Here is a 21,486-nt window from a genome sequence, read left to right on the forward strand (position 1 = left end):
ATTATTTTTCTCATCCTCAAACACACGAAATGTGTAGAATTTCTTTTTTTGCTGCTGGCTTAGAATCTAAAATTAGTTTTTAAATGGAAAAACACATTAACACGTAAAATTGCTCGTATTATCAAGAAAACTTTAAAAGGGAGCACTGCGACTTATCTAGTTTGGATAAACTTAATTTTCTTTTGCATTCAAATTTTGTTCAAGATATGTTTCCTATAAGTATGACGTAGATAAAAACTGCGTGTTAAAACAGAAAAGAATCCGAATTCAATTACTGATTCACCAGGAACGCACCTCACTCTGGCTGTCTTTCGTACAACATGCGTCTACGAAATCCACGAAAATCCAAAAAGAAAAGAGAAAGAAATAAAGAAAACCACGCCAATGAGACTGTGGATACGGCGGAAGTGGCAATAAATGCTTGTTTTTACTTTGCCAGTGGCAATTTGATGGACCAAGGAGAGGGGCTGAATTTCAAGGTCAAAGGACCCAGCTGGTTTGAAAGTCGAAAGGGACATTTCCCCCGTTTCGGACGGAGTAGGTGACACAGCAAAAAAACAGACGAAAATTGGGAACCTGCAATTGTTGCACGAGGTTCTTGTGTTCTGAATTGACTCAAGCGCTGAGAAAATTGCCAATTACTGGGAATATTTAAGGGGAGAGAATGCTGCGTTTTATAAAATCATTATCTTTCGTAAAAATTTTGTTGATGCGAGATGCAACAACTGAGAAAAAAGGAGAGGGGTCTTTGCGGAAGGGGGGGGGGGGTCCGCTCCCCATGGACCCACCCCTTGGCTACGTCCTTGTAGCAACTTTTATTTTGATAAATCTAAATTACTGAATCATATACCATCTGACTCTCCTTTGCTCAGAGTATATATTAAGCCTTTTAAATCTGGTATATCATATATAATATAAATCTGAAAGTCCCCTTAATAGCCTAGTAACCTTACTGTGAATCTTTCCCAATGAAACAATATCTTCCTTCAGATATATTTTCAGACATAAAAAAGCCAATGCTCTGACCACTTCTTGGCCGCTGAATGCTCCAGCTGTCTAAAATACATATAAGATTTAAGATTCAAACACATTAAGTTTATAGTTAAATAAGTGTCAAAAAAGTTTAATGTCAGTAATCATATTTACTCAAATATGCCTGTAACAAAATAATTCTACACTAAAAAATAATTTAAACAATAGTCAACAAAAGAAACCTTAAACTAAAATTTGCCTAAACAACAATGTAAAATAAACAAAATGAGAAACACAAATTAGATAATTAAGAATAAAGCCTGTTTGATTATGGATGAGTTAAATAAACTAGTATATTGTGGCCATCACGAAACTTTCTTCTATATTTTTCTTATAATTCTGATCCCTCCCCATGCTTCAGGAAGAAGCGATATTCCCAACAAAAACAAAATTACACAAGAAAAAACTTGACGACGGTCCCAATGTCTGAATTATTGCAAAAGTAAAGCAAAAAGCGAAAAATTGAAAGTTATTTTAAAAGCCTTGCTTGAATTAATTACAAATATTTTATTTGTTAACAAACACAAGATGGCAACAGTTAAAACTTTTAATCATTGAGATAATATTTCCGATCATTTCCATACATTAAAATCACGAGAAATACGCAGACGACAGTCAATTTCGATTTACCTTTCGTATTGTTGCATTATTAAAGCTATTTTTATTCGCAAAAACAAAAAAAAATTCGCATCTCTTGGAGCGATTGGGCGAAAATTGAACCAACGCCTGTTTGTACATGGATTTACATTTATTCATCCAGAATGTAGCATTACTTCTCGAGATATGGCGCTCACAATGGAAAAAAAAACCTGCGATTGTGCCACCTCCTTTTCAGCTGTTGACACCAAAATAGAATCAGCTCTTATACACTCTAAGGTCTACTTGTCAATAAATTTTTGTTTGATTCCGTTCATTATTTCTTGAGATACAGCAGTCACAATCGACTACAAAAAACGTTCTATAGCTCAGCCCCTGTTTGAGTTATTGACAACAAAATTGAATCAGCACCTGTTCCTGTTAATGGCAACATATGGACCAAATTTTGTTTGATTCCGCCAGTTACTTCCTGAGGAATAGCAAGCACGCGTAACTCAAAAAACGTCCCATTGCTCCACCCCCCTTGTAGGAATTCGTGCCAAAACCAATGGGCACATGTTCACATAGGGGCACATATGCGTACCAAATCTCGTTTGATTTCATGCAGTAGTTTTTGCTGTAAAGCGGCCACAAAAAACTTGTCACACACATACGTGACACACACACACACAGACAAACAGACATTTTCCAAAAATGGTCGAAATGGACTCAGCACACCTTAAACCGTTCAAATCCTTCAAAATTCGAAAATTTGCACGAATCCAACACTTTTTTTTATTTATTAGATATAGAAGAAAGTAAAAATAATAACAACAGTAAAACACAAAACAACTTAGAAACTTATCACAATGATAAAAGAAGTGTTTTAAAAATGTAGTACCAAGAAAAACTGCTCATGCAGCCTTTGTGTCAAAGAAAGGACATTTGATGAAGGTTCTCTAACAGGTTCTTTACACAAATCTATAAGGTTAACTTACACAGGTTCTCTAGCTTACTTCAAACATCGACTCAAATTTCACAATAACATTTTGAATGAAAAAATACATTTCTTTTAAATCTTAATTTGTTAAGATAATGCAAACAGCATCATAGAAATTTTTTTTTCTAGGGATTCTTAATGCTATTAAAATACCGGAAAATGATAGATTGCATTTTAAAAGCAATGAAATCAATTCCTTTCTGCTACATTTCTGAGAGTAAAAATAGTATTTTAGAAAGAATAATTGAACCAAAGGACATTTGATCTTAGAATTTAGACTTTAAACACTAAGCTGTCATATTTCAAACAAAGTAAAATAAAAAAAAAAAAGTACGAAACTAAAAAAACAAGCAGACCGCCGGCTCGACGTGTTTACGCTAAGATCATTGCCAGATTTTATTGAAAATGAACTTTAAATTCAGTAACTGTCATTTCTGCGGATCTTTCAATTTTAGTTAGTTCACAGGAATTATAAGGACTTGTTAGTGACTTTGAAAGCACTATTTTTCATTTAAATTAATTATAAAACTAGTTTCGAAGCATTTGGTGTCTACCGCACGCAGGTATGATCCAGTGGTAATGCTGCCAATAAAAAAAAAAGTTTATATTCTGCGTGGTTTGTTTTTGTTTTTTGTCTGTTCTGTTGCGAGTAAAACGCTGTATGATAATAGATTTTGTATTTAAAATACATACCTTTAAGAAATTATCCTTTTGTTCGGCGTTCATGTGTCGAATTCATATTCACGACTCTTAAAAAAAGAACTCAATGAAATGCATTATTGAACTACACCAATAAGTCCTAAATACCAAAAATACTTCCGAGTTAGACATCCACTTTGCTACTTTGCATCAATGATTTGCCACTCCAAGGTACATCATGTTTCATTTGATTTATCTTCCATAGTTTAGCATGTTTCTAATTGATTTTTAAAATATTTTAGTTTGATTTTCGAATGAAAACAAAAGCTTCATTGTTCTGCCTGCAGAAAATCCAAAAACTATTGGTAACTTTGGGATCACTTTTCATGTCTGATGTTACAATATACGGTAAAAGATACAAGTTAACACAATTAATTTGATTTCTCTTCCATGGTTTTACTCGTTTTGTGACTAATTCATTTTTTTCCAAAAATTCACTTAGAGTATAAAAGAAGTAAACAGTTGCTTCATCATACTAGTTCTATCTAAAATATTGAATAAAACTGCAGAGATGCTTGAAATTGGGTCTTATTTTTCATACCATATTGACGCTTCCGAGCAATAGTAACATATCTAATTCTTAAAACAGCAGTAAGATTTTGCACTTGTTCTGAGAGGACGATATGCTACTATCTTTGCTCTTAAGACATTTCTGCAGTTATTTATGCCCATTTCAGCAGTTTCCTATCATGAAATTCAATCTTTCAGGAAAATATAAATGAAGTTCCCATACTTATTGTCACACAGTAGTTTCTCGAAAATCCAAAGGGCTCACCTCACCTTGGATTGCTGAAAACTTAGATTATCCAAAAAATTCTGCCAGATAAAAACTTACAGTATTTGGATGACCTTAGGAGGAGCACCTGTTACTCCTTTGTATAAAGAAAAGGAACAATCGTCTTCATGAATTTTATCACTAAAAATTCAACAGAATTTTTCATTTTAATTCTAACTAAACGAGTTTTTACTTGAGTTTTTCTTGATATCCGTATGTATTTATGTGTGCAAGGCAGGGTTTGAAAATATCATGATATTTTCGAAAATATCCGATATTTTCAATAATTTTCAGCACAAACTAAAGTGTTCAAAATAGTAAATGCATCCTCAAATTACTCTTTATTTGCTTGTATTATAATTACAATATAGACTTAAAATTAATGTTTCTTTCATTATTTATATCTAATATTTCATTTTACATTTCTATCAATTTTAATGGAGTTAATTTAGCATTAGATGTTTTACTCATTTTTCTTCTGTTAGCTACTTTTACATTTATATGATTCAGAAATAAATAATATGCATTAGTCTATGGACAGTCATAAGACATTTTCTTTTTTTCTGAGCAGTGTTTAATATTTAATTAGGCACTTTTAATACGAATTGAAATTGTTACATTTTACTAATAATTTTATGAATATAAAATACAAGTAAAAAAGCAATATTATATTACTTTGTTACATTAATAATGTATTATTTTATACATCATTAAAATGTAATAGGAACTGATGTGATATACCCCACCCTTGGCGACTTTTTCCTGTTGGCGCCAAGAAAGCGGCGCCAAGAAAACGATGTATGACGACATATGTCATACATCGTTCTTAGCGATGCTTTTTTAGCGCCAACAGGAAAAAATCAGATAAGAAAACATGATCAAAACACTTCAGAACACAATATATATAAAAACAACATAAAAGCACAACAAAAAACATCACGAATATATGCTTCAAAAATGTACAGGGCCGGGGTTTTTTGTAAACATATTAAAATACAATGAAATAAATTATTGTATTAATTACAAGTCGAAATTAATGCATTAATTTTTTTTTCATCATTTCTCCGGGATACGAGCCCGCGGTCTCATAGTACTTTCGTAATGAGACCTCGGCTCGCCGGCCCTGCCTCGGTCTCATTACGAAAGTACTATGAGACCTCTGGCTCGCCAGGACCTCGCTTCGCTCGGTCCGTTATCCCTCCGACTGTTAATATACATTACAGTCGGAGTATGATCACAGTTATGTATACTACAAGAACCCCTCAAGGATTTGTAAAAACAAAGAATTTTGGAAGTGAGAGGTTTTTTTGAATTCTAAAATAAAGAACTTACCTTTTTATATGGTATAAATATTCACACTCAGTCTAAAACTATACATCATATGACAATGGCACGTTACAGATACACACCACGTTGGAGTTAACTTTTAATTAACCTTCAAGTTTGAAGAAACTGGCATTTTCTAATGTTTTTACTTCAAAACACAACTACTGAATTTAAACTAACACAAAATAAGCATTCCTGTAAGGTATATTGCGGGTAATTCCATATCAAATCAACCAATGGTCAAAACGTCATGTCTTTAGATTTTGCTCATTTTTTGTTCCAATGGAGTATTACCACAACAGAGAAAATATACAAAGTTTTGGATTTTTTCACTCATTTCTTTTCGAGTTATAATATTTTAAAGTTTTGACAAAGTTGAAAATTTTTCCTGACACGTTTTATTTAAACAGCCGTAATTAAAAAACTATTTGACTCAAAGAGTTAAAACTGGTAATGTTTTGTTCTGTATTTAATAAGGTTTTATAAAATGTATGACATGACATAGTTCTACCTTTTTCTTTTTTTTAACATTTTTTTGAAAAAAAAATTTTTAATTTAAAAAAACTCAAAATCGAAATTTTTAATTTTTTTGAAAAAAATTTATGTTATTAAGTCTTACTTTAGCAACATTTATTCAAAATTTCATGATGGCATTATTGTGGTATCATAAGAAAAAAAATATTTCCTCTTTCAACATCTTTATTCATGTAACAATTCATGCTGCTTGATCAGCTGGATGATCCAAAGGGGGTGGTGGGATGCCAAAGACTGCAATTAAGATTTTTAAAGGGATGCTTAAGGGGCATTTTTCTCTGTAAAAAGGTTTCATTCCTGTGGGGGGGGGGCTGTACAGTATTTGAGGAGTTTTTATTGGCACCCTTGGCTTGATTCCTATATATATGTACAGATGTTTATTTATACAGAAATATATATATATATATATATATATATATATATATATATATATATATATATATATATATATATATATATATATATGTATGCAGGTTTTTTTAAATAGCCAAGAATTAAAATTTATTAACTGAAAATACATTAGTCTACTTATCGATGGCAAATGGTCCGTAATCGAAAGTGTTGAAATAATTCAGTAAAGCAAAGGTCTCCAATCAACATTTTTTCAATCCTATGTTCATGCGTTGATACAGTAGAAGGGCTTGACCATCATGAGTCATGCTTCAGCACCTACATCCCTGCTACTCATGCCCTAAGTAGCCACTCTCACTCATCAGCTGCCTGCTGTAACGAACCCTTAGGCTTTCTCCTGGTGTAACATGAAACCCGTCTGCTTTCTCCCACTACAGAGGCATTGAAATCTTCAGTACTTTGTATGTTCTTGGACAGTGCACATTCTAAATTTTACTGCTTGCTTTCTTTGAGAATTTTTTTTCCAATTTTTATTGTTATTTTAATGTTAAATTTATGCATATTTTTGTTGTTAAGAGCCAACTTTCAGTTGAAAATGTATAAACAGTGGAGCATATTTTGCTGCAATCCATTTAAAAAGGAAGGACATTGGGTGAAAAAAGATCTAAGAACTGCAAGCTTGTGAGTGACAACACTAACATATGGCATTGAAGAAGGAATGAAAATTTGTACTGCTTGTCGCATACAATTAAGTAAGCAAAAACATTCTTCAGTTCCTGAAACTGATATTATGAGTGAGTTCAGCAAAGACCCGAAACCAGGCTCTAGTACAGAGGATCCAGAGTTCATGAGCCCTCATAATGGGGATGTACAGTTTGAAGAAATTGTGGGCTATATTGCTTGTGCTTATGACAGCAAATGGTGAATAGGATATGTAGTTTCAAAAGATCAGGTAGAAGAAGAAATCCAGGTTTCTTTCCTTCATCCTAGAGAACCATCATCATCATTCATTTATCCAAGAAAAGCAGACATTTTGACCATTCCTAAAAATTTTGTTCTGTGCAAATTACATCCTGTCACTGCTACAAGCAGAACATACCAAGTCTCGAAAGAGGAGATGGCAAAAGCAACTGAAATCTTACATAAGAAGAAAGTATATCTATACTAGGACTTACAAATTGAGTTCTATAGTGTAGCAAAGTGAGTTAGCCACATCTCAAACTGCTTCTTAATTTGATTAAAAAAATATTAAATTTTATACTGTAGCAATTAAATTATATATAAATAAAACTTAAATTTGCTTTTAAAATATGGCTGAAAAAGCATCAATAACTTTTAAATTGAAGTTTTCAAATTTAAATAAAATTTAGATTTTTTATTCAATAATAAATATTTTTTTCACCTAAAAAATTGTTTGAACCTGTTAATGTGCTTGCAATACTGCCAAGTACTTGTTTTTCTACGCAATAGTACCGGTTTAAACTTTAACTACTTTTCATTAGAGCAAATGTTTTTTTTACAAATAAAATTAAAGCAACTGTTTGAAAGAGAAATTTTTTTTTCTCCATGATACCACAAAAATGCCATCAGGAAATTTTGAATTTATGTTGCTTAAAGAAGACTAAGTACCCTGTTTTTTTTTCTTCTTTTTTTTTCAAGGAAATTAAAAAATTTTGATTTTGAATTTTTACAAAATTTTTTTTTTAAATAAATGTTTTTTTTTTTTTTTTTTTAGCTAGGTTTTGTTATATATTTTTTAAAACCTCCTAAAATACTGAACAAAACAGCACAAGGTTTAACCTTTTAAGTCAATTAGTTCTTTGATAATAGCCTGTTAAAGATTACTAAACGATGTAAAATTTATGATGCTTCCAGAGTTAAAAAAATTTATAACTTTGGAAAGAATTGTTGAAAAAATTTGAAACTTCAGATTTGTCATCATGGAGATGTGTATCATACACAGATAAAAAATCATTACATTCTAAAACATTGGCCTTAAAAATTTATTTTTTATTGGTGGTTTTGACATGGAATGACCCATTAAAGCACTGTTGAAAGAGGAAAAAAAATTTTTCTGCATGTTACCAAAAGAATGCCATCTTAAAATTTTGAACAAATGTTGCTAACAAAAGGCTAAGTAACATATATTTTTTTCAAGAAAATTAAAAATTTCAATTTTGAATTTTTACAAATTAAAAAAAACTTTTTTATTAAAAAAATTATAATTTTTTTTTTTTTTAGCAACTGGGCTTTGTTATATATTTTTGAAAACCTTATAAAAGACTGAACAAAACAGCACCAATTGTAGACTTCTAAGTCAAATAGTACTCTAATTATAATCCTCTTAAGATTTTAATCAATGCAAAATTTCAGATTCCTCAAAAATTTAAAAAATGCATAACTTTGCAAAGAATTGTTCAAACAATTTGAAACTTCAGTTTTTTCATCCTGGAGGTAAGTATAATAAACAGACAAAAAATCATAACAATCCAAAACATTGACCTTCAAAATTTATTTTTTATTGGTTGATTTGATATGGAATGACCCTTGCACGAAACAACACCACGTCGTAAAATTCCCCTAAGAGCGGAACATATGTGCACCTACCTCCACGGACACACGTGCGAAAAGAATTAGTTCACATCTGTACTTCCCAGGTATATTCTGCAGGGTTACTAGGGCTACCGGAAAAAGTTTTATCACCAACGTTGGCGATTTTCGAAATGAGCTAAAAATTCTATCCTCGCCAAGGGGGGGGGGGGGTATATCACATCTGTACCATGTAATACATAACTTTTTGGTTATATTTAATAATAAATGAACAATATTGCTATGATTAATATAGTTTTTGCATTGAAAATATATACCATAGTTGAAAAAATAAATATATTTTCAAAATAAATATCGGATATATATCGGCAAACCCTGGAAGGTAACCCAAGGGTATGCATTTTGACCGTGTCCAAATTTATTTCCACAAGTTTTGCCATGACTGATGTATCAATGTGCGTGCCTGAGTAGGCAAAAATCTTGGATTACACAAAAACGGTTAGTTGTAGGATGATTTAAATTTCGTCTATGCAACTGAAGTTGTGCGTCTCCTTTTTTGATTATAATCCGATATTTTAAAAGGGATGTCAACATGTTCTTTATGCCGAATCAAGGTCAATTTTACGTATCAAGTTATCTTCAAGGCATATCGTAATCCGTATCTTGTAGTCCATATATATTTTGTGTGACTTAAGGAGTGTTGTTGAAATAAACATCTCAAGAAATTCTTATTATTTACTGTATGTAGTTAGTTTTACACCAGCAAAAGATTTCTATTTTTAGATTTTAATGAAAATCAATTTTTAGCTGCAAAAAAATTTAACTTAAAATGTAGATTAACACCTCGAATTAAGTGGAACCTCGGACTTTAGAGACTCTACTGTACTGCTTTTTAATTGCTTCTTTAAAGAATTTTTTTTTTTTGATCCATTATCATTTAATATAAGTTTGATAATTTGAGCATTAATAATGATTTTTTGGGTGGATGGGTGGGGGGGGGGGGGGATGTTTTGTGGCTAATTGTGTGAAATGCTTTTTAAAAATTAAATGTTCTTTTCTTTGAGGATAGGGACTTGGAGCTTAGAGGGCAAATATTGGAATTTAAGTGGGGGTTGTTATTAAAATATCGAATGGGTGCTTGGATCTCAGGTTTAAGGATGTGTAGTCATTTTAATGAAAGAAACTTATTGTTCTACTGAAGGAAGGGGGGTTCATAAGTTCTTGTGACTTCCGGTAATCTTTTCGCATGGGCATCGCTGTGCGGCTATTGCTAATATTGAATAAAGTTATTTTTGCAAAATGATTATCAAATGATAAATTTTAAATAAATTTAATCACTTATCAAATTGGTTAAATATAATTTTTAAGTGTAATGAATACTTTTACTAAGTGACATCTATTTATTTCTTTCTTACAGCTTTTTAAAAAATGTTTGTGGAATTAAGCACTATTATTTTATTTCTATCATTTGTTTAATTAGACGACTTTATGTAATTCATAGCAGGACTTTCAACTCTTGCAGCTGATTGGAGTGGGGCCTCCACTTAGTACCAACCCTGGGCCCCTCTTTGGATTGACTTGTGTTGCCCTGCCAAAAACATTATCTTTAGAAGAACATATATTTTGTGAGTTTTACTTTTTTATTTTTTCATATTAATTTTGTATATCAAGTAAATTACTCGCAAAACTACTCAAGGAAACAACTCAGCAAATGAACAGCTTACCTGAAGTTGTTGTACTGAGCAAGGGCAAGATAGCTTTAATATGGCCAGTGACATATGCGGCTTTTACAAGGGGGCAACTGCTCCCTCATTTTTAAAAGTGGGTCCTTACCAGAGTTTCCGCTACCGTCGCATTTCTCGCAAAATGCAAAAATATTATCTAAATTGCGAATGTGAAGCAAGGTATTTTCACATTTTTGCTCAAATAGGGAAGAAAAAAATGATCGGAGAGCATTGAGATATTCAGTTTAATTGTACTATAAATCTTAGCTAACTTGTTTAATTACTGTTAAGTCCAACAATACTTTGTCTTAATGGACATTTTGTCCCCCTTTTAAATGTATTATTGGCGGCAAACTTATGTTCTCTCGTCGCTAAGTACACTCTATGACAAAAAAATTGATGCACTAAGAAGGAGTTGTCCGGTTGAGACGAAAATTGGTGGATAGGAAGAAAATGTACTGTATAGTGAATGATTAAAATCTCAGAACAATAGAATAATTTATGTCAGAGTTACAGAAACAAGTTCAATAAGGTTTGCCTCTAGCCTGGATACAAGCTGAAGCTCGGCGTGGCATAGACCGATAAAGCTCCTGGATGATTTCCTGCCAAATTCGCTCCAATTATCGAACAAGGTCATCATCATTCCGTGCCAGATGCAATCGACTTCGCATCATATTCCAGACATGCTCGATGGGAGAGCGATCTGGCAGGCCAAGGAAGTGTTTGACCAGTTAGCAGACAGTTCATAGCAACACGTGCCGTATGTGGTCTGGCGTTGTCCTGCTGAAAAACCAGCTCAGGGTACTGCAAAAGGAACGGTAGCAAAACAGGTCTTAGGATGTTGTCAACGTACCACTGTGCAGTAACAAGTGTACCTCTAATTATGACCAGAGGGGTCCGCCTATCAAAGAAAATGGCACCCCAGACCAGTCTTTTGAGGGCTGGTGTGGCGTGCAATAGTAAAAGTAGGATCCCCCCTCTGCTGTGGGTGTCTCGAAACACGTCTTCGATGATCGTCAGGACAGAGTTGGAAGCAGAATTCGTCGCTAAAAACTATACGTCCCCAGTCAGCATCATTCCAACCTGATCGAGCCATGCACCACTGTAATCTGGCTCGGCAGTGGCAGGTGGCCTAATAGTCGGCACTATTGTAGATTTCGCTGTCTCAACCGCCTGTAAATGATCATGCTGGACACTGGTGTTTGGGTTGAACGTCTGATGGTTGATAGAGATGAAGAAGGTGCTGTGACAGCTGATCGGACAATCACACTGTCCTCACGATTTGTTGTGGCCCTAGGTCAACCGCTACCATTCTGATGCTGAACGCTGCCATTTTCCACCCATCCTTGCCAGATCTTCGAATCGCTGCATCGCTTCGACTCAAATGACGAGTGATTCTTCGACTTGTCCAATTGGCCTCTTTCAATCCAATGATATGACCTCTCTCAAAATCTGACAGTTGCTTTTAATGTGCACAAACCCTGTGGCGAGGCATTTTTTAAGTTGTTGAAAAGTAATCTGAATCGCAAATAAACCAAAAATTTTAACAACCGTTGAAGAACTGCTCTTTATATTCATCTGCTGGGTGCGCAGTTCCGATGTGCTGGAGGTCAAACTATTCATTCATTGGACACCAAATTTTAATCATTTGCATATCTAGTCAAAACACTCAATCAGGGCCGATCCTAGGGTGTCGGCCGCCCGTGTGCAAAAACCTAATGTGCCGCCCCTCAAGAGTAATTTGCATATTTTAACGAATCTTGAACGTCAATATAAATCTTTCTTTAAATTTCTATGCCAAGTTCGAATTCAAAAAAAAAGGGGAGGGGGGACAGAAAAATGATCTTACAAAAAGGAAGAAATTTTTTATAGAAAGAAACTTCTTAGGGACAATATATATCTCTGAAAAAAGTAATAGATACCAAAACGCATTTCATAGTCTTTCTTCGTTGACATCAGAGAAGGGACAGCGGAAGGGGAAGCGTGGGGGGAGGTGTCAGGGGTTCAGGTGAGGATGATTGCTCCAAGAAAATTATCAAATTTGGCGTATGAAAAATATTTTTGGTTAATCTTTAGTTGTGTTTGGTTGCAAGAACAAAAGAGTCAAGTATATTCAAGGTGCATGGAGAAATTTTCGAAATCTACGTCACATATCTCAATTTTAGGAACTTTTTCGAGACTTTAGGTGAAAGTAATGTTGCAGTTCTTTCCTAAAATTCTTTCAAAATTGAAATCAATTTGAAGCTATTTTTTAAGACCGTAGCTTAGGAAGGATCGGCGTTCTTCCCGAAAAATTTCCGAAACTGAAATTTTAAACCCGCAATTTTGGGTTACCTTTGTTGACGTTGCAAGAGGGAGGGAGATTCAATCGTCTCCCATCGAAAGATTTCGAAATATAACTTTAAAACGCAAATTTAGGCCGTCTTTGGTGACGGTAGGGGATATGGCGGCTATCCTCCGGTAATTTCTCCGCACTATTTTTTCAAAAACCCGTTTTTGGCTAGATTTGAAAACAATAGGGGAAACGTGAAAATATTCCGAACCAAAATTTTTTTCGGAACTGAAATCCATTATAGGCTATTTTTGGGAAGGAAGGATTTTGGGGCTCTTAAGCGGATATTTCTAAAATCGAAATTTTATATTATCCTTGGTGACGTTAACAAAACTGGGAAGCTTCTACGGATCTTTCGGATATTTTTCAACATTAATATCTGAAAAATATAACTATAGACTTTTGTCCACCTCATCTCGACGATTGATGGATATGCCCTAGCGCCGTAAAAAGTTACATAAGCCAGGCAGTTCTCCTCCGGAATTCTTTAGAAACATAAGTCCCAAAATCGTATTTTAAGCCTTGTTTGATAACGATGGGGCTAAGAGCGGGCGGGAGTTCAGTGTGCCCTCACGAACTGTGTTTTTGAAGCTGAAGTCAATTTCAGGCTAGTTTAGGTAAGAAACTGTGGCTCCACGGAACCATCTAAAAACGAAATTTTCAGGTATAGTGATTGCGTTGGAGAAAATTGGGATCCGGGGTCTTTCCCCGAAAGTTCTTGAAACTGATGTTTGATAAACGCAATTTTAGTTTGTTTTTCAATACGTTAAGTGAGAGGGGGTGGAATTAGAGGCTTCTCTAAAGACGCTAATTGAGACTGTCTTTGGTAGTAATGTTTGCGAATGAATTTCGGGATCCTTCACTGCAAAAATTTCGAAAAATGCCAAAGCAATTTTATATGACGTTTGGTGATAGGAAGAGCTGTCGTCTGAAAACACGTTTTGGATTTTGGAGCCAACATTTTTACGCTATGTTTGATTAAGTTAAGTTGGAAGAGGTGAATCAGAGACTTAATTGAATCCTTAGGATCGATGGTTCAACCAGCGAAATTTTCCGAAAGTAAAGTGCTAGAAACGCAATTTTAAGCCTTCTTTAGTTTCGTCAAGGAGGTAATGGCATCCTTTTGGATCTTCGTTTTGGAGCCACATTTAAATTTACTTTCCGGAACAAGGGCCCTGTCCTCCTACCTGATTTGAAACCAGGCAGTTCATTCAAGAATTTAATCAGAAAAATTATCGTAAAGGGGGGAAAAAGTACAACATTTTAGTTCGTCATTCATACATGTTACTATCAAGGGAGTCGCAATTTTCCACTTTCCCTCCACGCATCCACGATTGCTAAACACAGAGTTTGTTACATAGTTTGTTGTTTGAAATGCTTGCGAGAGTATCTAATCAGTATAGCTTTTTTTTTTAATAAATAAAATATGTCTTCATTGTTTAGGTCTATAAAAGCTTGGGGGTAAACATTAGTGGCCGCCCTTGGTGCTCCTTTTAGACAGCACCATTTCATGCCCCAGAAGGGGACCTTTCCCCTCCCCTGTATCCATGCCTGATTACCGGTTCTGTCACAAACTTTGCAACCAAATGAAGCATGTGTGTTAAGAGTAGATATTAATGTACAATAAACCAACACAATGTTCCCTAACATTCTATTTTTCTTAAACTATGCCATGCTGTCGGAAAATCGACACATACTTTGACAATTGAACATTTAAAAATCAGCATATTTATTCTACTTATTATAAGTTATCTTGTGAGAAATTCTTGAGAAATTTTGCTTGATTATAAGAACTATATGATGCGGCCGCCCCTTGCTTTGGCCGCCCTTGTGCGGCGCACACTCTGCACACCTGCTAGGATCGGCCCTGCACTCAATGCATACGAAAGTTCAAAGAAATTGGATGATTGCTTCTTGGTGCATCGATTTTTTTGTTATACTATTTTTTTTTTAAATTTCAATTTAAAAACAAAAATAACTACTGTGTATTTATTTCTTTAAAAATGTCATGGCTAAATTTTGAATTTAGCCTTCAACTAGAGATGAAATGTACTGAGGCAGTGAGAAAGATATGTATACGTATTCATTAATTGTTAACCTTCGTTGTTTTAGCATTTCCCCCAATTTCAGCTTTTTTGCTAAAGAACTTTTGAGCTCAGCTTAAACCCTGATCCTATTCTCTCACTTTTCAAAGCTAAAAATTCACAACTGGTTGAACAATGATTTTTTACAGTGTGGATTGATTTATTTCATGAAAATAAACACTGAAAATTCCAAAAAGAAAAAAAAAAGGTTTATTCTCATGTTATTTCATAAGAATGGAACTTCATATTACAATGCAGAGACTACTGTGGCCATCCGACCTGATTATTGAGACCATATTCTATTTTCATGGGCATCCATATGCAAAATTTTAATGGCGGAGGGGGGGGGGGGGGCTCAGATATTTTCCCCATGGAAACTGATTTCAGTACAGATTAGTTACTAAAATTTGACATTTTTAATAACTTATTTATTAATGACCGAGAAGAAATGTTTTCACATTTTTCCAAAGAAAAAAGTACTTAAAGCAAGCAAATTCTAATTTCTAGGGGGGGGGGCAAAGACCCCCCCCCCCCCATGGATATGGGCACCCATGTCTATTCTTTGAGGTAATTTAATGAGCAATGTTGAGATCCAATTATATGATCCAATTTTGTTTTAAAAAGAAAAGTAAAAACGAAACAAAAGGGATGAAAAACCAGTTTAAGGGTGGCAGCCGCCACATGCCTCCCTGAATCTGATTTAATTTCCACTTTTTTAGAGCATCAGCCGCCTATGGCTGTTGATTTTCACTGGCGGACTAATAAGTTGACCAGGATCACATCTGGCTGAGCCTTGAGCCTGCTGCTGGTCGTCACATTTGTGTTTGTATTCATCGAGTTAATTTTGAGTTATCCCTTTTTATAATTTTCTTAGTGCCCCTTCATAGTATTATGCATAGTATTAGAAGCAGTCAATAAATAACGAGACAGTGGCTATAAAACAGATTTTATTTGAGATTCTTCAAAAATACTGACCAAAATTGTTTAAACACTTATCTCACTGGGAAATTAGTTGCATAATTCCGTACTTAAAGTCCCTTGGCTACTGCTGGATCTAATTACGCACACACTCCTTTACCTCACCGTCAGAATGAAATCATTGTCCCTGAAGTGTCTTCTTATGTTCCCCTAAGATGTGGGTTGTTCAAGCGATTATGTTCGTCACAATCAACTTGTTTCGTTCGTCTCGCTAATAACTAATTGTTTAAATAATTTACTTAAAAATTTAACATTTTAAATGCATTCTAGGTAACTCTTGGAAAGAGAATAGAGCAAAAAATGTTCTTTTCAATGTCTTATAAAAAGTGTCGAAGGGAAAATACGACTTTTTGTGACAACCGTAACAGGCTGTTTAACACAGAATTCAAATTAGGCTCAACGAGAAAAAAATAAAAATTCAATGAAAGAAATTAAAGGAACTGAAATCATAAAATATAAGCAATAACTGAAACAAAAATATATTTACATCAAATGTATGCTTAAAAAGTTACAGGTCGCTTTTCTTGAATGCTTTATAGTTAAAACTTACATGTTGTTGCGAAAGATCTTCAAACAGTGTAATTATTCTACGCACGGCATCTATCTTGAAATTTTTTTTAATGAGATTTGAAAATTCAGAATGTTAGCTCTAAAAGTTTGTATAACACATTAATGTTGATCGACAGGGTTCGTATGCCCTTGAAAACTTTGAAAAAAGGGTTCATTTTCAAGTGCTTGAAAACCTTGAAAAAGTTTTAAAACCTTGGAAAAGTTTCCTGGTACAGTAAAACCCCTCCTAACAGCCACCCCTCAATTGCAGACACCTCTCTTATGCGGACAATTTTTCATTCCCCAATTCCAAGGCAAATAACACTGTTAAACCCCTGTCCTGCAGACACCCCTCTATTGCGGTCAAAAAAATTTATCCCATTAGTGCCCGCATTAGTGGGATTTTACTGTACTTGAATTCTTTAAAAAATCATTGGATTGTGCGGAAAAAATTTTGACAAAAATTTCACCAATGCAATTTTCTGAAAATGAGTTCGACATGCAACATCGCAAAAAATTGCTTCTGTGTTTCAGACTTCAATCTTTTTGCATCTTGTAAAGATTTCAATGTTTTTTTACTATCAGAAGTTTTTTTGACATATGTTATCTTAGATTAGCCTTTTTTTTTTGTTTACTTTAAATAATTAGCATAGGAATTATTTTGGAAACCATGACAACATTGAACTTACTCGGATTTTGCGGAAAATTCTTTTTGTGTTTGAAATGTCAATTTTTTTGCATCCTGCAAATATTTAAATATTTTGGTTAATCAAATGTTATTTTCGGATATGCTACCTTAGATTAGCATATTTTATGTTTAATTTTAGTAAAAAATAAATAACTTTTTTTTAAGGAAAACATGCCAACGTTCAACGTTTGCGAAAAATTGCTTCTTGTGTTTGAAATTTCAATCTTTTTGCATCTTGCAAATATTTAAATATTTTGGCCAATCAGATGTAACTTTCACATATGCTGCCATAGATTAGCATATGTTATGTTGAATTTTTGTAATAAATAAATAAATTTTATTTTATGGGAAACATGCCAACATTAAACTTAGTTTGGGATAATTTGCTTCCTTTGTTTGAGATTTCAATCCTTTTGCATCTTGTAAATGTTTTTATATTTTAGGCATTTAAAAGTTATTTAAACACATGCTACATCAGATTAGCTTGTTACATTTTATTTTTTTAATAACTAAAATTAATTACTTTTGTTTTGTTTAATTAAAAACTAATTTAACTTTACAATTTTGATTTTAATTATAATTTGCTGATTGTTGGTTATTACAGATTTTTTAACAAAAAATTTAATTTAAACAATTGAGCACCTAACATTTTAACTTAAAGTTTGTGTTTTAAATATAAAATTGAATTTTATAATTTTATAAAGTTGAATTTTAAGTACAACATTTTCTTTATGTGTGCTAAAATAATTAAGGTATGGAACAGGGGTGATTGTGTTTTGGTTATTCACTGGAAATCCAGTTAGTGTTCATTGTGCTTTTATTTCCTTACTTCCAATCTTCCCCTTTGCCTCAAATGTTCAAAATTGCTACTTTAGTAGGGTTGTGGGCACTTGGAAGAGCTTGCCAGAAGAGGCTAATGAGCAAGGGGATAGATAGCTTGAGGAGGGTCATTGATCTTCATTGGGGTCTAATAAATTAACTAGGAGCATCCTAGCTAGACTCAGTGCCCAGTGCCCGTTGTTGGTCATTACATTTGTATTTATATGCACAATATTTTGACTTTATAAACTATTTGAACGCACAAAATGAATTGTATACCATTGCCAATTCGCCGGAGTAGGGGTTAAGAATCTCTGACCCACGTCATTTGATTTTTTTTCCTATCACTGGCACTTTGCAAATGAAATGTGAATGTATATCTGTAACATTAAGTTCAGATTTTGATGACTCTAGAAAATTGAGTTTCACGTCAAAGTTCTTTCGTAGTTATTATTATTATTATTTTGAAGTGTTTATTCATTCTTGAATGCATTTTTAATCAGGTTTGCTCATAACATTGTGTTTAAGAGTAAAAATAAATTCAATGTATCCTAAAGAACTTTACTCCATAGCTAGATAATATGGACTCACGCGCATGTTGAGCACAGATACATTTGCTGCTGCCCAGATACATTTAGCATAGATATGTGCTCGTCTGATAGCTGTCAATTAATGTTATTTAAAAATGAAAAGGAAGATAAATTTATGAAAATATATTCACATTTTGCTTTTATGGATGCATTGAAAGCGAAAGGCATTCTTACTAAAATTTTCGCCTACCCGCTGCATATTGATTTTCATACTTAATACCTTTGAATTGTGTTCGCAGATATTTTATAGTTTAGTTTACTGTGCTTTACTCAAAACTGCCTTTAAGTTGTATTGCTCTATTTAGTAGGTATTGTTTTTTTAATGTTGCTTGATTAAAGTATCTAACATATTTTACCAAATTTTAAGGAAGTATCTCATGAGTCATTTCTTTTCAAATCAGGCAGGTATGAAAAGTGTCATATGACCATCGCCGATTTTTTTTGAAAAAATTACAGTAGTTACAACTAAGGGACATATGAAATATCCCAAAAGAAAAAAAAATTTTTTTTTCTTAATTTAACAGCCTACTAAAAGTCTGCACAAAATCAGCCATTTTGGAAAAATCCAGCAAAACACTCTATTTGAAGTGGACACTATTTCAAAATTTTTTAACCTATTTAAATAATTCTTTTTTCTAAAAATAAGTAAGGACCCATATATCATCTAGACATTGTTTTTGAAAATTTAGTTTGGTTTCTTGATAAAGAAAAAAATTATTTTTGTGGCGAAAAAACTACATTTTTACCGATTTTATGATTTTTTCCTCCATGAAATAAAAGGTTTTTTATTAAACAAAGATGGCAGTCTAAAGCCCTTATATGTTAGTTTCCTAGCATATTATATTACAATCCTTAGATGCATACAGGCTTTGGAAATAAAATTGGAAATTTGGAAAATTTCCAAAAATTGACGATTTTTGAAGTAAGATTACTCAAAAAACCCATTTTTCAAAAGTCTAAAAATTGGCTCATCTGAGCCCCTTTTAATGCTTAACAAGTGGATAGCACTAGAGATGAGACGGGCTTGGGCTCTAGAACCAAAAATAGGTTTTGGTCTCGGGCGGGCTCGGGCTCAAGCAAAGATATTCAATAGTCAATCTCCAAACTAATTCAAAGCAAATAAACATTTTCCTACTGTGAGAAAATGAAAGAAACATTTAAAGCAATTCAATCAATGAGAAAATTTACCTCCCCCCCCAGAAAAAAATTAACTCTTATTTATTGTGTTTTTTTTTTGCGATAATTATTTGCAATATGTCATACAGTCATGCATTTGAAGTGGAGCATTTTGAGAAAATTTAGAAACTTCTGAGAAGAACATTTGACAAAACATTTTTCATTTGCAGAGATATCATGTCAGACCTACCTCCATGTGTCAGACTGTAGAAAGCTTGGTTTTTGATTAGTGATGTAAAATACCCAGGTATTTATTTTTGGGGGTAAATACCCAGGGTATATACCCGGGTAAATACCCAAAATGGGTATTTACCTGGGCATTTATTTCAAAAATTTATATTCAACTAAAATACTTTTCTGTATGTATTCCACTATGTATATATGTAACCAACCATAGACAAAATAAATTTTTGCCCAAAAATTGTATTTTGATCACATATTTAAAGAATTATTGTGTGAAACAACGTAGCAATCTAATATGATATTCACATTAAATGTGTTGGATATGCCTAATCAATGTTGATAGCCTAATTTCAAATATAAAAAGCCATTCTACAGAAAGTAAAAAGCTTAACTGGTTACCAAAAAAAAGCAAACATCAATTTTTCTTAGGTCCTAGTCTTTTATAACTGAGTAATATGTCTCTGCATGACATCAAAATGTAACGAAATGTCAATAAAAATAGTTTGAATAAATTTTCATCATGAAGTACCAGGGAGCAAATGCAAATGAGCAAGGCAACAGAAAACAATATTTTGATTTGTTTTTTGCTTATTAATGTGAAAACTGTTTCTATATTTGCCACCTTATCACTTAAACAGCAATAAAATGAATAAATAACGTCATGATATCTTAATAACTTCTCAGTTTATTCTTCCAAACATCCCTCATGCTTCTTTTTTTTTTCATTTTGGATATGACTAACCTAGATTGTGAATTTGAAATCCTGAAGTTCATCATTGAATTGCTTATACTTCTCCAATTGTGACATTGAAAAGAAAGATTCTTTGGTTCACAAGATATGTAATCTCTCATAATTTCATCAAGTCTTTCAATAAAAAATTGTTATAAACTGTGTAATACATATGTATGTATCAGTTTTACCAGGTATTTCATATTTAGATCTGAAAAAAAAAAAATCCCATTCACTTTCTGCATTTTTTTGTAAAATACCTAGTTTTTGGATATTTACCCAGGCCTTGGGTAAATACCCAAAAAATATTTACCTACCCGCTGGGTATTTACCCGATCCACATCACTATTTTTGATACAAGAAAGTTTCCTTTGGGCTCCGGCGATCTCGGATTTTGGTCCGAGACAATATTACCCGTGCTCGGGCGGAATCAGTTATAAATTTTCGGGCTCAGGAGGACCTGGGCTCTCAAAAATTTGCCCGAACTCATCTCTAATGTACACGGCCTTCAGTATTTTTTCTCATAACGTGTGGTTTATGATTTTTTGAAAGTGACCTGATTGCCCATGGCTTGCATGTAAAGTGAAAATGTCTAATAATTTCATTCACTGAAATTTTGGTTATATTAATGCCTAATAGCTACAATAATTTTAGTATCAGGGAGTTTTGTTTCATAAGAATTTTTAGAAACATCGTACACTGCAAACAAGGGTTACCAGTTACAAGAAGGATCTCGGAATGAGACTGAGCCTCCCCTAACTTCAGAAGTTAATCAGACACTGGTGTCATT

At 33.3% G+C, this 21,486-nt stretch overlaps 2 protein-coding genes across 3 annotated transcripts in view; one reads left to right on the plus strand and one right to left on the minus strand.

Moving 5' to 3' along the window:
* LOC129227480 (protein-cysteine N-palmitoyltransferase HHAT-like) overlaps positions 1 to 2,952 on the minus strand; it is a 37,160-nt gene extending 34,208 nt beyond the window's left edge. The window contains exons 1-2 of one of the 2 annotated variants that reach the window (XM_054862050.1): positions 2,510 to 2,952; positions 954 to 1,056 (exon numbers count right to left, since the gene is read on the minus strand). The gene's annotated coding sequence lies outside the window, so the exon portion shown is untranslated. The remainder of the gene's footprint in view (positions 1 to 953; positions 1,057 to 2,509) is intronic. The other variant, XM_054862049.1, reaches the window with a different exon arrangement.
* Positions 2,953 to 3,223: 271 nt separating this feature from the next.
* LOC129228462 (phosphatidylinositol 4,5-bisphosphate 3-kinase catalytic subunit alpha isoform-like) overlaps positions 3,224 to 21,486 on the plus strand; it is a 37,677-nt gene continuing 19,414 nt past the window's right edge. Inside the window, exons 1-2 of the mRNA XM_054863143.1 lie at positions 3,224 to 3,478; positions 10,345 to 10,468. The gene's annotated coding sequence lies outside the window, so the exon portion shown is untranslated. The remainder of the gene's footprint in view (positions 3,479 to 10,344; positions 10,469 to 21,486) is intronic.

The sequence above is a fragment of the Uloborus diversus genome, chromosome 8, assembly GCF_026930045.1.
Source record: "Uloborus diversus isolate 005 chromosome 8, Udiv.v.3.1, whole genome shotgun sequence".
Classification (NCBI taxonomy): domain Eukaryota; kingdom Metazoa; phylum Arthropoda; class Arachnida; order Araneae; family Uloboridae; genus Uloborus; species Uloborus diversus.